Below are 11,489 nucleotides of genomic sequence, written 5' to 3' on the forward strand. Positions count from 1 at the left end.
AACTTCGGTGAGTAACTGTCAACAGATGAACAACGAAATTCACTAGCTTTTATTTACAAGTGCTGCTATCTTCACGTTGAGGTCGGAAACTTTTCAGACCACCCTCGTATGTACTTAACTAAGAATAAAGTATGAGCGTTAACCAAAAAGAATAATACAGGTGAGTAATGGGATTAGTGATAGAACGAATAATAAACGTTCCTTTTAATTTCAATGAGATTCGGAGACCCGAAGGGAGTGTAAGGGAAGGTTTCGCGAGGATAATAAAGTTGATAATAGCGTGAACAGTAACAATAAAATAATACTATGCAACAGTGGAGATTTCAATTCCAAGTTAACAGTGGCGTATGTGCACAGTAATAATAAAATAACACCGCGCTACAATAGAGATTTCGATTTAGATTCATAATAATCCTTTGAATATAATTGAGAAGACGGCGTTCCCAAGTAGAACAATGTCATCTTAAAGTATTCCATTTTACTATATAAAATTAGATCAGGATAACTTTATTTTCGGTAAAAAAGTTAAGTTTCTGTTTACTGAAAAGGTAATCTAATGTCCGCCCGAAAGATAACTTTTAATATCCAAAAAGATATCATTTAGATATAAAAGTATCAAGTTGGTGTATGAATACAAATTAAATATATACTAAATGATAATTGTAAGATTAAATATATACTAAATGATAACTGTAAGATAATAATCCTTTGAATATAATTGAGAAGATGGCGTTCCCAAGTAGAACAACGTTATCTTAAAGTATTCCATTTTACTATATAAAATTAGATCAGGATAACTTTATTTTCGGTAAAAAAGTTAAGTTTCTATTTACTGAAAAGGTAATCTAATGTCCGCCCGAAAGATAACTTTTAATATCCAAAAAGATATCATTTAGATATAAAAGTATCAAGTTGGTGTATGAATACAAATTAAATATATACTAAATGATAATTGTAAGATTAAATATATACTAAATGATAACTGTAAGATAATAATCCTTTGAATATAATTGAGAAGATGGCGTTCCCAAGTAGAACAACGTTATCTTAAAGTATTCCATTTTACTATATAAAATTAGATCAGGATAACTTTATTTTCGGTAAAAAAGTTAAGTTTCTATTTACTGAAAAGGTAATCTAATGTCCGCCCGAAAGATAACTTTTAATATCCAAAAAGATATCATTTAGATATAAAAGTATCAAGTTGGTGTATGAATACAAATTAAATATATACTAAATGATAATTGTAAGATTAAATATATACTAAATGATAACTGTAAGATAATAATCCTTTGAATATAATTGAGAAGATGGCGTTCCCAAGTAGAACAACGTTATCTTAAAGTATTCCATTTTACTATATAAAATTAGATCAGGATAACTTTATTTTCGGTAAAAAAGTTAAGTTTCTGTTTACTGAAAAGGTTATTTAATGTCCAAAAAGTTCGTCCCGAGAGATAACTTTTAATATCCAAAAAGATATCATTTAGATAAAAGTATCAAGTTGGTGTATGAATACAAATTAAATATATACTAAATGATAACTGTAAGATGCGTAAATGAAATAGCTATTAACCAACTGTAAACTGTAAACTGTAAACTTATTTAATCGACGTCATATTAATGGAGACAAATTATTGACACTGACTTGTTATCTTATAGATACGTTCCAAAAGTTAGCTTCAAGAACGTTAACCAATAGGCAACCTGTTCTATTTGGGTTGTGTGTGATGGGTGCTTAAACTCGCGAAATGTTTTTATCTCGCGGCACGTAATCCATTGTGTCGCGCGCCGCGACTTTGACCGTGACCGCGTCATTACGCCTCAAGCCGGCGGGCGACGCGTACACGCGACGCGGAGCGCGTATATCGGCGCGTGAATTATCACTCTCTCTCGCCGGCTCCCTTACAATATTCATTCGTTGCTTTCGTCGCGTTCACTGACCGCGTTTCTACGATCGGATCGTATCTATCGCGGGTGTTAGTTTAGTGCCACGAGGGAAATATCCGAAACACTACGACGGGGCAGCGAGAGCCTGGATGCTGAGTCGGGAAGTTAGGTGAGATTATGAGAGAGAGAGGGCGCAGGACGCTACGAAGCGCGGACGATGCATCATACATTTACAGGTGTGTCCGATTATTTATTATACAAATGTTCGTCTTTAACGAATATCCGAGTCGAAATTTAGCCCGATATTCATAGACCGTCGTCATTTGGCAAATAATCTGGTAACTTTATTAATCTTTGATTATTCAATAATCGTATGCAATATATTCGCTTATTTTACACAAGAAACGTTTATTGAAATAGCCGACTCATGAATGCGAATCTATAATCGAATATGCTCTCAATCAAATATGATAAATAATTTCCAATTCTTTATGAATATCGGTCTTGTAATGTAAATCTTGCAAATGTGAATTTTTACGTTCAATAATGCTCTTTGAGCCATGATTCTGCTTAAAACTGTCAATATTTTATTTATATTTAGTCTTGTTATTGTACGCGCGCGGAAACTATATTTAAAAATTCCTATCGATAAGCATTATTGGATACATAACTGTTATCATTGCTTTTACAGCTTCTTATCAGCTCGTTTAAGAGCTTCAACGACACTCTCGACAGCAAAAAAAATAGACTATGAAAATAAAATGTATTGATTTTTTTACCTTCTTATATATTAATCCTCATTAAATTATTCGATATATGATATATATAGTTTCTATAATGTTGTGTCTTGAGATTCTTCATTAGTTTTTCAAGTTTGATGGAATTTGCATAATTAATGTGGAAGCAAAATTTTGACTCGGACAGACGGTTTCATTTGTGATGGAGAATCTTTGCGGCGTGTATTTTGAGAATTTCACAAATTGCTCACCATTCATTCAACCGCTGCTCGCGGTTTCATTTTTCACAAGTAAAGTGTATTCATTGCGCAAGGAGAGAAAACAAACGACCACATATCGATCGCTGATTACATTCTCTCCGCGGAACGCGCGGATCTAAATATGAATGTTAAGCTCGTTATCGGTGGAAAGCAGCGTCGCTCGCGTTGATGTTTCAACTGGTTTTGGGTAATGCGCCGAAGGAAAAGTTATTTCACGAAAATAGCGTGCAAATGCAGCGCGATATTAAAGCCCGTGATTATTTTTACACGTCAGTTGCCCAGAGATGTATTACGTGGAATCACATGTCTTAAACGCGCGACAGGCGCACACGAGCAATAATTCTCCATGCAAAAAATGCGTGTTGCGCGTGAATATGTAGCGGTGCACGTAGCTAAACTGGAAGATCAGTTAACTACTGCTAACTGATCCTTTCAGCGAGATTCTATTGATTGCAGTGCTATACTCATAACGGAATCATCATTATAAGTATAGCATGTCATGAAAAATACGTTGAATGTACTTTAGAAAGTGGCTGGTCGGGAATTTCGTATCTATCGACCTATCGAATAGATCGATCTATCGAATAGTAATGCACCCGCGAGTGTGCAGATGGCGTCATAGAAGCGCATCACCGTCATTCCGCGGCGCGCACTTTCCATACGTACGTGATCAATGACGCGGCCATCTTTGATTTCGTCGAGCAGCCGTCGTTAACGCATTGATCATTATCGCTCCACGTTTTACGTATCTTTTGTTGGTCGAAAATGAGTCCCGCGCGTAAATAAGTATCGGGAGTGTCGAAAATAGCGACGTGCGATCATCGGGACGTATCGTGAGTATGTCATTTGGAAGTAATGTCTTCGTTTTTGCTTATACAACTGGCGCTTGTCAGAACGTGTCGAGTCGGCGTCTTTTAAATTTGTAAGTATTATTGATTCACTCAAGCAACAGAATCGGAAGAGTGTAAAAAATCATTTTCATTTATATTGAAATTATCGAATTTCATGAAAATTCAAATGTAAATTCTCATTTTGTCAAGCATACACATACATACGCACATATATAGCGCAGCACATACGGTAAACAAATAAACGGTTCGATACAATTTTGCAAGTATACATATTTATAAATGTACTTATATGCAAACATCATACCCGGCGCAAGACCAACCCGCGTGTCCTTGTGTTATCGACAAATATGTCACTCATTATAGATATTCGTAGTTATTTGAACGCACATTTGAAATATCGCGTCATTACAAGGGAAACAATCCGTTTCGCGTGTGTTCCGTTGGAAGGTACGCACCTTTATATGTTCAGTAAGTTACCGTTAAATTCGCTACAGATGGAAGTGCTTCAGGGCACGTGTATGCACATTTGACATATATGAATATCCAACCGTGAAAAGAAAAGGTCAAATTTACGATATTTACCTCGGTTGAATGCATTCGGCCGCGCGATAAATTCTCGCGAGACTGCATGAAACGACGGACGATGTTCGGAAATTGGCGAGAACTAATCGTCGTCCGAAACGTCATGTGTGAATTTTTGAGTATTGATTTACTCGATCAAATATCGCTATGTAGAATTTACGATCACTTCTCTTTCTATCTCGCGTGCAGTGTTTTATCTGCGCGTCTTGCATTTTTAGTGATCGAGACGCAAAGTATTAACGTAACCTAATTAAATTGACTCCGGGAAAGTACACGAGATCACCAGTCGCTGCATGTTAATAAGTATCACGGGTTACTTCCAACTTGGTTTACTCTATCAATCGCAGATTTAGCCGCCAAGTTCAATCTGCGTGTCTGATATTGGAGATAGTCGAACTAGCCAAATGTTGACTCCAATATGGTATTTACCGAAGCTTCATGCGGCAACTTCTCGCGTTACACGCTGCGCCGGGGTAGATTAGTTGAATGAATGGACGCTTTATAGACATCAGTAACTGGGTTTGTAGTTCAATGGCGGTATTTGGGTTCGAAACTCTCCAGTTGTTGGTCGATCAAGCTTAAATCTTAATCCGTCGCGGCCTCCAAACTATGACGGACGGGCTCGGACTTTGCACCGCAAACTCGATCTTTGAGACTAGTGCGTGGTTTTGACACGCTAATTACATGTTTATGTAATCCTTTGTCGGTCAATTTCAGTTCTGCCGAAAGATATATCATGATATCATAGAGAAACTTTGATGATATCCAGCAATAAAGAGTAATGTATCTAATGAATGAATCTAGTCTTTGAACTTGTCTCACATCAGTTTGACGATATCACTAATCGACTCACATTTTGTAAGCAGCAGCTGGTATGAAATCTTTAGAGAACGCGTAACGGATAAAATAGCACAGAACGTCATGTCGCATCGTACAACGTATGAAACATGCATAGAATGTCATCATACGCGGATGAATCCTTAAATGCATAAAAAATAAAAAGGCATATCGTCGCACAAGCATTAGTAGAGCGAATTAGAGCGTTAGTAAAGCATTAGTAGAGCGAGAAACCCTCGGAGAGAGGTCGCACATCAGTACTTGGTCCAAGGACGGCTCCCGCTCACCGGAAACGCGGATAAACTCGTCACCTGCGACCCCGTTGATAACCGTGACACGTTTCTATCTGTCCCCTTTCGCCCGCGTCTAATCTATATGCAAATCACAACTCGGAAAAAAGGAACATATTTTGGATAAGCCGTGTCGCGTGTCTCTAGTGTTATTGCTGCGGAAACAGGGAGAGCGGGAAGATGAACTGAAAGACAGATTACTCATGATGAGATACGTCTGCGAGAACGCGGAAGATCGAGAGGCAAGGTAGCGAGCGTAAAGTACGCGTTGTGCTCGTGTCTAAATTACTCTCAAGCTGATCGACCGTGTATAAGAAACTGCGCGTTTTGCAGGCACCAATTAACACGCGAGATAATTCGTCACGGGCAATTTGTCGCGGAGAAGGGAAGAAAACAGCCGCGCTGACGCGAGGTAGTCGTTGGAACGGAAAAGACGAGGAGGAGCTCTATAAATCGTAAATAATGAATTAATCTTAATACGATAGCGGTTACGTTTTTGCCTCTTTATCGCACCATTTGCTCCAAGAGAGAGAGAGAGAGAGAGAGAGAGAGAGAGAGAGAGAGAGAGGGGCGGGGGGAGAGTGCGCCGTGGTTGCATACCTAATTCAAGAAAAATCGGCACGGTTGTCCAGGTTATTTCGATAGTTTTCGCTCACGATGCCTTCACGATTTTCGTTAATCGAATGCCATTAATTACATTAGCGCCATCGGATATTCATTAATCGAAGACAGCTACGTAGCAGCGTTATCGCCTCTCTCTCTCTCTCTCTCTCTCTCTCTCTCTCTCTCTCTCTCTCTCGCTCTTTCTCCAGCTTCTCTGCCGCCCTCTTTGGCCCTCTTTCTCTCTCTTCTTTTTTTAAAAATCTATTACCAATTGAAAAAATGTCAGACAGTCGTAACGAATTGCGCCGTGCGCGGCAAGCATCGTTTATCTTCATCGTGCGTTTCCTAGAGATCTGTCGGCGGTGTACGCGTCGAAGAAGCCTTGTATTCATACATCATCCCGCGCTGGAATTGCGCACTCGGGATGTTTTCACTCGGAAAACCGTCATATTACCATAATTTCAGAATACCGTAATGCATAATTCGCTACAATGTCCGTTACACGGGTGCATACGCGCGCGACGCTTTAGCGGACGCTCGGAATTGTCTCGTGGAGGTGCCGGCCGCCGCGGTTCTGACATGACATATGACAGCGCGCGAAGATATTTGGGGAAATGAGAGAAAAACAGCGATCGGAGACGCCCGTGTTTTCCGCGCGCTCGCGCCAGAGTTCGCCCGTCCGAATTGCCAATTCTTATTTTTGCGAAAAATATTTCACGTCGTTCTCGAACTGAAGCTAAATCAGTCCGTCGATAAATTGGCTCGTTGAGTATTCCGGCATGCGCGTCGCGTTTTTTGTAATTTTCTTCTTCGACAATCTGTAACAATTAGATCAATGAATTAACACCGACAGACGACGGAGTGTTGATGAAAGACGGCTCATCTCATAAATTGACTGCGTGTATTTTATACATAATTTAGAGAACCATTTTTGAGATCGTGCGTTACTTTGAGATTGAGAACGCGCGTTTCATCAAAGATTTACGAACTAATTCCTACCTTATAGTCTTTTTTTCATACAAATTCTCTTTGATTTTACCATGTTAATAACGCAGGAATAGACTCAGTAAAGTCTATCTTGCTGAGGACGTCAATTTTTCCGAGTAAACTAACAGTTAAATCATGCATCTCTGTATTTGTTCAACAGATTAGAAAACGACGAACATGTAATTTGATTATTGGTTAGCTCATTAAGAAGTTGAAAAAATGGCTCTAAGAAACAGCAAGTTTTGCAACAAATTTTTAATAGCATATTTTATTTTCTAAAATATAAATACGTACGAAATGAAAGAATAATGAATTACTGCAGAATATCAATCTACTCCTCGATTATAAAATTCTATAATAATTTTTGCCTTAAAATTCGTAACACCCAACGTATTTCTGTACTCCGATATATTCGGTGACCACACACTCCGTGTCGAGTGTCCTTTTTCAGGTTCGATTAATCAATTGATTACGTTTAATGTCGGCGAATAAACGCGCCAACAGGATTGCGTGCAAGAGAGGAACGGATCCCTGCGTCTCATATATCGAGTTTTGATTTTCGTTGACGTAGCGAGGAACGGCGAGACGTTGCGCGTAACTCCAACCCAGATATCGACGTGTGCGCGCGCGTGAACGAATGAGAAGAGAGAGTGAGAGAGAGAGAGAGAGAGAGAGAGAGAGAGACAAACAGAGAGAGAGAGAGAGAGAGAGAGAGAGAGAGAGGGAGGGAGGGAGACCGTTCGCAAGCAGGTCGAATTCCAGGATAAAATAATATTGCTCCATGCAAATTGGAGTGCGATGTATCCGCGGCTCCGGCATCATTCGCAGTCCGGAAGCCAATTCATCGGTTTACAGTAGCGGAGGGTGTATGCGGTAAACCGCGGCTGGGGATCGCTTCAGTTGCGGCATGTATAAGCTCGCCGTTAAAATTTATAATCATTCGTCTTCGCGCGAAGTTTGTACAAACGGCGCGGACGGATGCGGCCAAATCGCATCCGGCGCGACAAAATTCATCCAGGCCGCTCGGCGGCCATTCACAGGCATCGGCCGTTGTCCGCGATATGCACGGGGAGCGGGCTGTCCTTTCCCAGCGAGCAAAGGGTTGGAGATATGCGGCTCTGGCACGGTAAAATATTCCTAGTTTCTTCGCAAAATACAAAACGACGGAAAACGCTAAATCGTCGGGACTTAATCGCGGGATTCGGAAATTCGATTCAATTACCGTTTAGCGGCTGAATATCCGCGGCTATTCCAGCAAGGTTAGTTCCCCTTCGGGAGCAAATTAAAATCCAATTATACGTAGATCCGCGGCCCGACTTCGCTCATCTGCCGTCTGAGGAATCGCTGCGGATCAGGGGATTATTAAAATCCGCGCGGAGTATCCCGGGACTGTCGCGCTTTCTTTCAACTTTCAACGGCTTGCCACGATCTCTTCGGCGCGTCCGTTCTCCCCCAACGGGAATGTCGACGGGTTTCCTACTATCGGGTACTACTCGTTTCGTTTCGTCTCTTAGAAAACCCTGATAGCTCCGAGCGGCGCGGGTGGTCGAAGACGAAGTGCTCCTCGGAGGGGAAATGAAGAAAAACGTGAAATAAAGGCAGGCAAAATGGCTGTGCGGCGTAAACCGTTCCGCAAGCGAAAACAATGCTTCGTAACGTAACGTCGGCTTTCCCATCGCTGCAGGTGTGCATTGCGCGCGCGAGATACGAGAGAGCCAACGTTTATCAGATTTACCTCACCGTTCGTCAGAAACAAACCCGATCGTCGAAAACAAACGCGATCGAAAAAAGGGCGATTCGACTAAAAGCCAGAGAAAAAAAGGGTCACGCTCATCGGTGACACTTTTGTTTCTACATATCGTCACGCGAATCAGTCATCAGCCCAAATTGTGAAGTTTGCGAGCGATGAAGGAGTCGCGTATACGAGCTGACGAAACGTCGCGAAACGTCTCTCTTGATTGCCGCAACACCGACATGTTGCGATTTTTTTCCGCAACGCTTTGTACACTACACGCGACCATGGACCATGTGACGTTTGGAGCTGCAGGATCAGAGCGAAATAGTCGTGTTTACTGTACGATGAGAATACGCACTATCATATTAGCGTCTTGATTGAGACGCTCCCGTGGGGTGTGTCATTTTCAATCACACGCCCGTACTCACTGACTATAGGTATCTGCCAATTATCACACAAATGGTTTCGGTCGTCATCATGTATATGTAGCCGGTGACTAAGCATTGTTATACAGTAGCAATCCCCTCTGGTCTACTATTATCAGCAATGACCATTCGAGTACACGCGGTTTGCTTTTGAGATATCCTCTTGATTCTCTTTTTCTCTCTCCCTCTCTTTCTATTACTGAGACGTTTCGCTGCAGCTGTTAGCACAATTTTATGAACTATTATTGTTAATATTATTTCCCTTTTCACACGCTTGAGACATTCAACTCTCAGGAAAAAACATCATGATAACAACTATAGGTGACAAGTATATAAGTTTTGTATGTGAAATTATAATGTATGTAACTGAAGTGTGACAAAAATAAGGCGTTTAAGAGCCATTTGCGGTTGTCTGTTGCGAAATTAAATCTATACGGTGGAAGGATGACAACGTTCGACAGTGTGATTGTCTTTGACAGTGCGATTAGTATTCTCCCACGGTGTAAATTTAATTTCGCAAGACAATCGCGAGTGGCTCTTAGAAATCCGATTTCTCTCATTTCAATTAAATTTCATCAGATCCTGTTTATAATGTGTATATAGTTTAATAAATTCTCTATTTTGTAGTGATTACAACTGAAGCTTTAATTGTGATAACTACAAAAAGTATCTCTTATTGAGCTATATACATTAATTTTATATGTAAAACTCGTAAAGTTGTCATCTATATAGTTGCCATCACTGTGTCTTTATCTCTATAGTATACGATGACTCTATTGCAAACTCCAAAAGGATTGTGAAACTCCAGGTTATAAATAAACTCCATTCTATTCTCTGACTTTCGCGATCTCGCTCTCCGGCTTATAGAGGAATAGTCACAGGAGATGACTATTCCTCCATAAGCGCGAAACGTCCTTCGACGGAATCTCTCCCTGGGTCATGGAGGAAGCGGCGAGGTGGAACGCGCCAACGACCACGGGGGCGGGAATCGACATATTCGCGAAAATAGCGTCGGTGTCTGTCGATTGTGACGAATGGACGCGATTCAAGCTGCCAGTGCCCGTTGGTTTTCGCCGATTTATTCCGGGAGACCGGCTCCGGCGACCGGATCTCTCGCTCTCCCCGTTAAATGTGCCGCAAACGCGACGAATTATCGCCTCGCGCATGGACATACGTGGCGCCTTCCTCGGGCTCGAGGCACTTTGGCACTTCGATCGTTCGCAGCAGTCAGCGCGAGTCGACGTCGGAACGTATTGGCGAAACGTATCTGCTCCGTTTCGAAGAGGCGGCAAGTGGAACGTTGCAATAAAGATTCGCCGAGGGAGAAACGTTCGCGAAACGAAAGATCGTGAGCGCGCGTCGTGTGTTTCTTGTCGAGTTATATGCACTGCCGTACACGTCATGAGACTCGTAGTGCCGTCGTAATAAACTTTTAATAAGTTGCACGAGCTTTTCATTTCTTCATATTGTTTCACTCTAATCTTTCCTATAATAGTAGATCGCTTTTAATTAAATCGTACGTTGAGAAGTTAAAACCGTTAGTAGCGTCCACTTTATCGCGTTTGAGACACAACAAGGCGGGGAAGAGGGGAACATTAATTATGAAATGTCCTCGTGGTATATACAATATTTCGCGTAAATTTAACGCAAATTAAATTCCTTTATCCGCGCAGTTTAAACGCGACATTTGAATTTATTGAATCGCTTCTTCTCATTAGTCCTTTGAATTCGACGGAATTTGCAGGCTCAATTCTTTTTTCACGCGCAAATCTTTTTCGAGTATACCCGAATGAAGTAATACAGTTCCGAAAGAGCCCGCGCTGTATATCGATTAAAGTCATTACGCGGGAATGTAAAAAGCGTCGAATATGGTCATCCCGCGGTGTCGAGTATAGCGTGTCGTAAAATCTGTCGATTTACGCAAGGGGTGATAAAGTTCCTATTATACTTAATAATTGGGCTGTCAATTCTCGTCGCGCACCGTCAACAACTGAATTTGTTTCTCAGGCAGTCGCGCGATACGCCGGGCTATAAAATGTTAATTCACAATCCAGTAACGCCATGGCGCTTTGTATTTGTCCGCGAGCCCGAGCTTTGCATGGCCATTTATTAACTTTCCTTCTCTTTTTCTTTTATCTCTGACGCCCCACTTAATTCCTCTGTCGGCTGCAGAAAGAATAGAGGCGCGATATACATATACGTATACATAATATATATGCATGTGCGGAACCGGCATTTGACCCCGGCATTTTTAAGTACTCGCTAATGAACCGACGTCGTTGAAAAATTTAT

General features: G+C 41.2%; 1 protein-coding gene across 5 annotated transcripts in view; it reads right to left on the reverse strand.

Moving 5' to 3' along the window:
- LOC116850192 (peripheral plasma membrane protein CASK) overlaps window positions 1-11,489 on the reverse strand; it is a 238,178-nt gene that overhangs the window by 29,157 nt on the left and 197,532 nt on the right. The window lies entirely within an intron of this gene.

Source organism: Odontomachus brunneus, unplaced genomic scaffold (genome assembly GCF_010583005.1).
Source record: "Odontomachus brunneus isolate Ranch 3 - 2012 unplaced genomic scaffold, Obru_v1 Obru_scaffold_136, whole genome shotgun sequence".
Classification (NCBI taxonomy): domain Eukaryota; kingdom Metazoa; phylum Arthropoda; class Insecta; order Hymenoptera; family Formicidae; genus Odontomachus; species Odontomachus brunneus.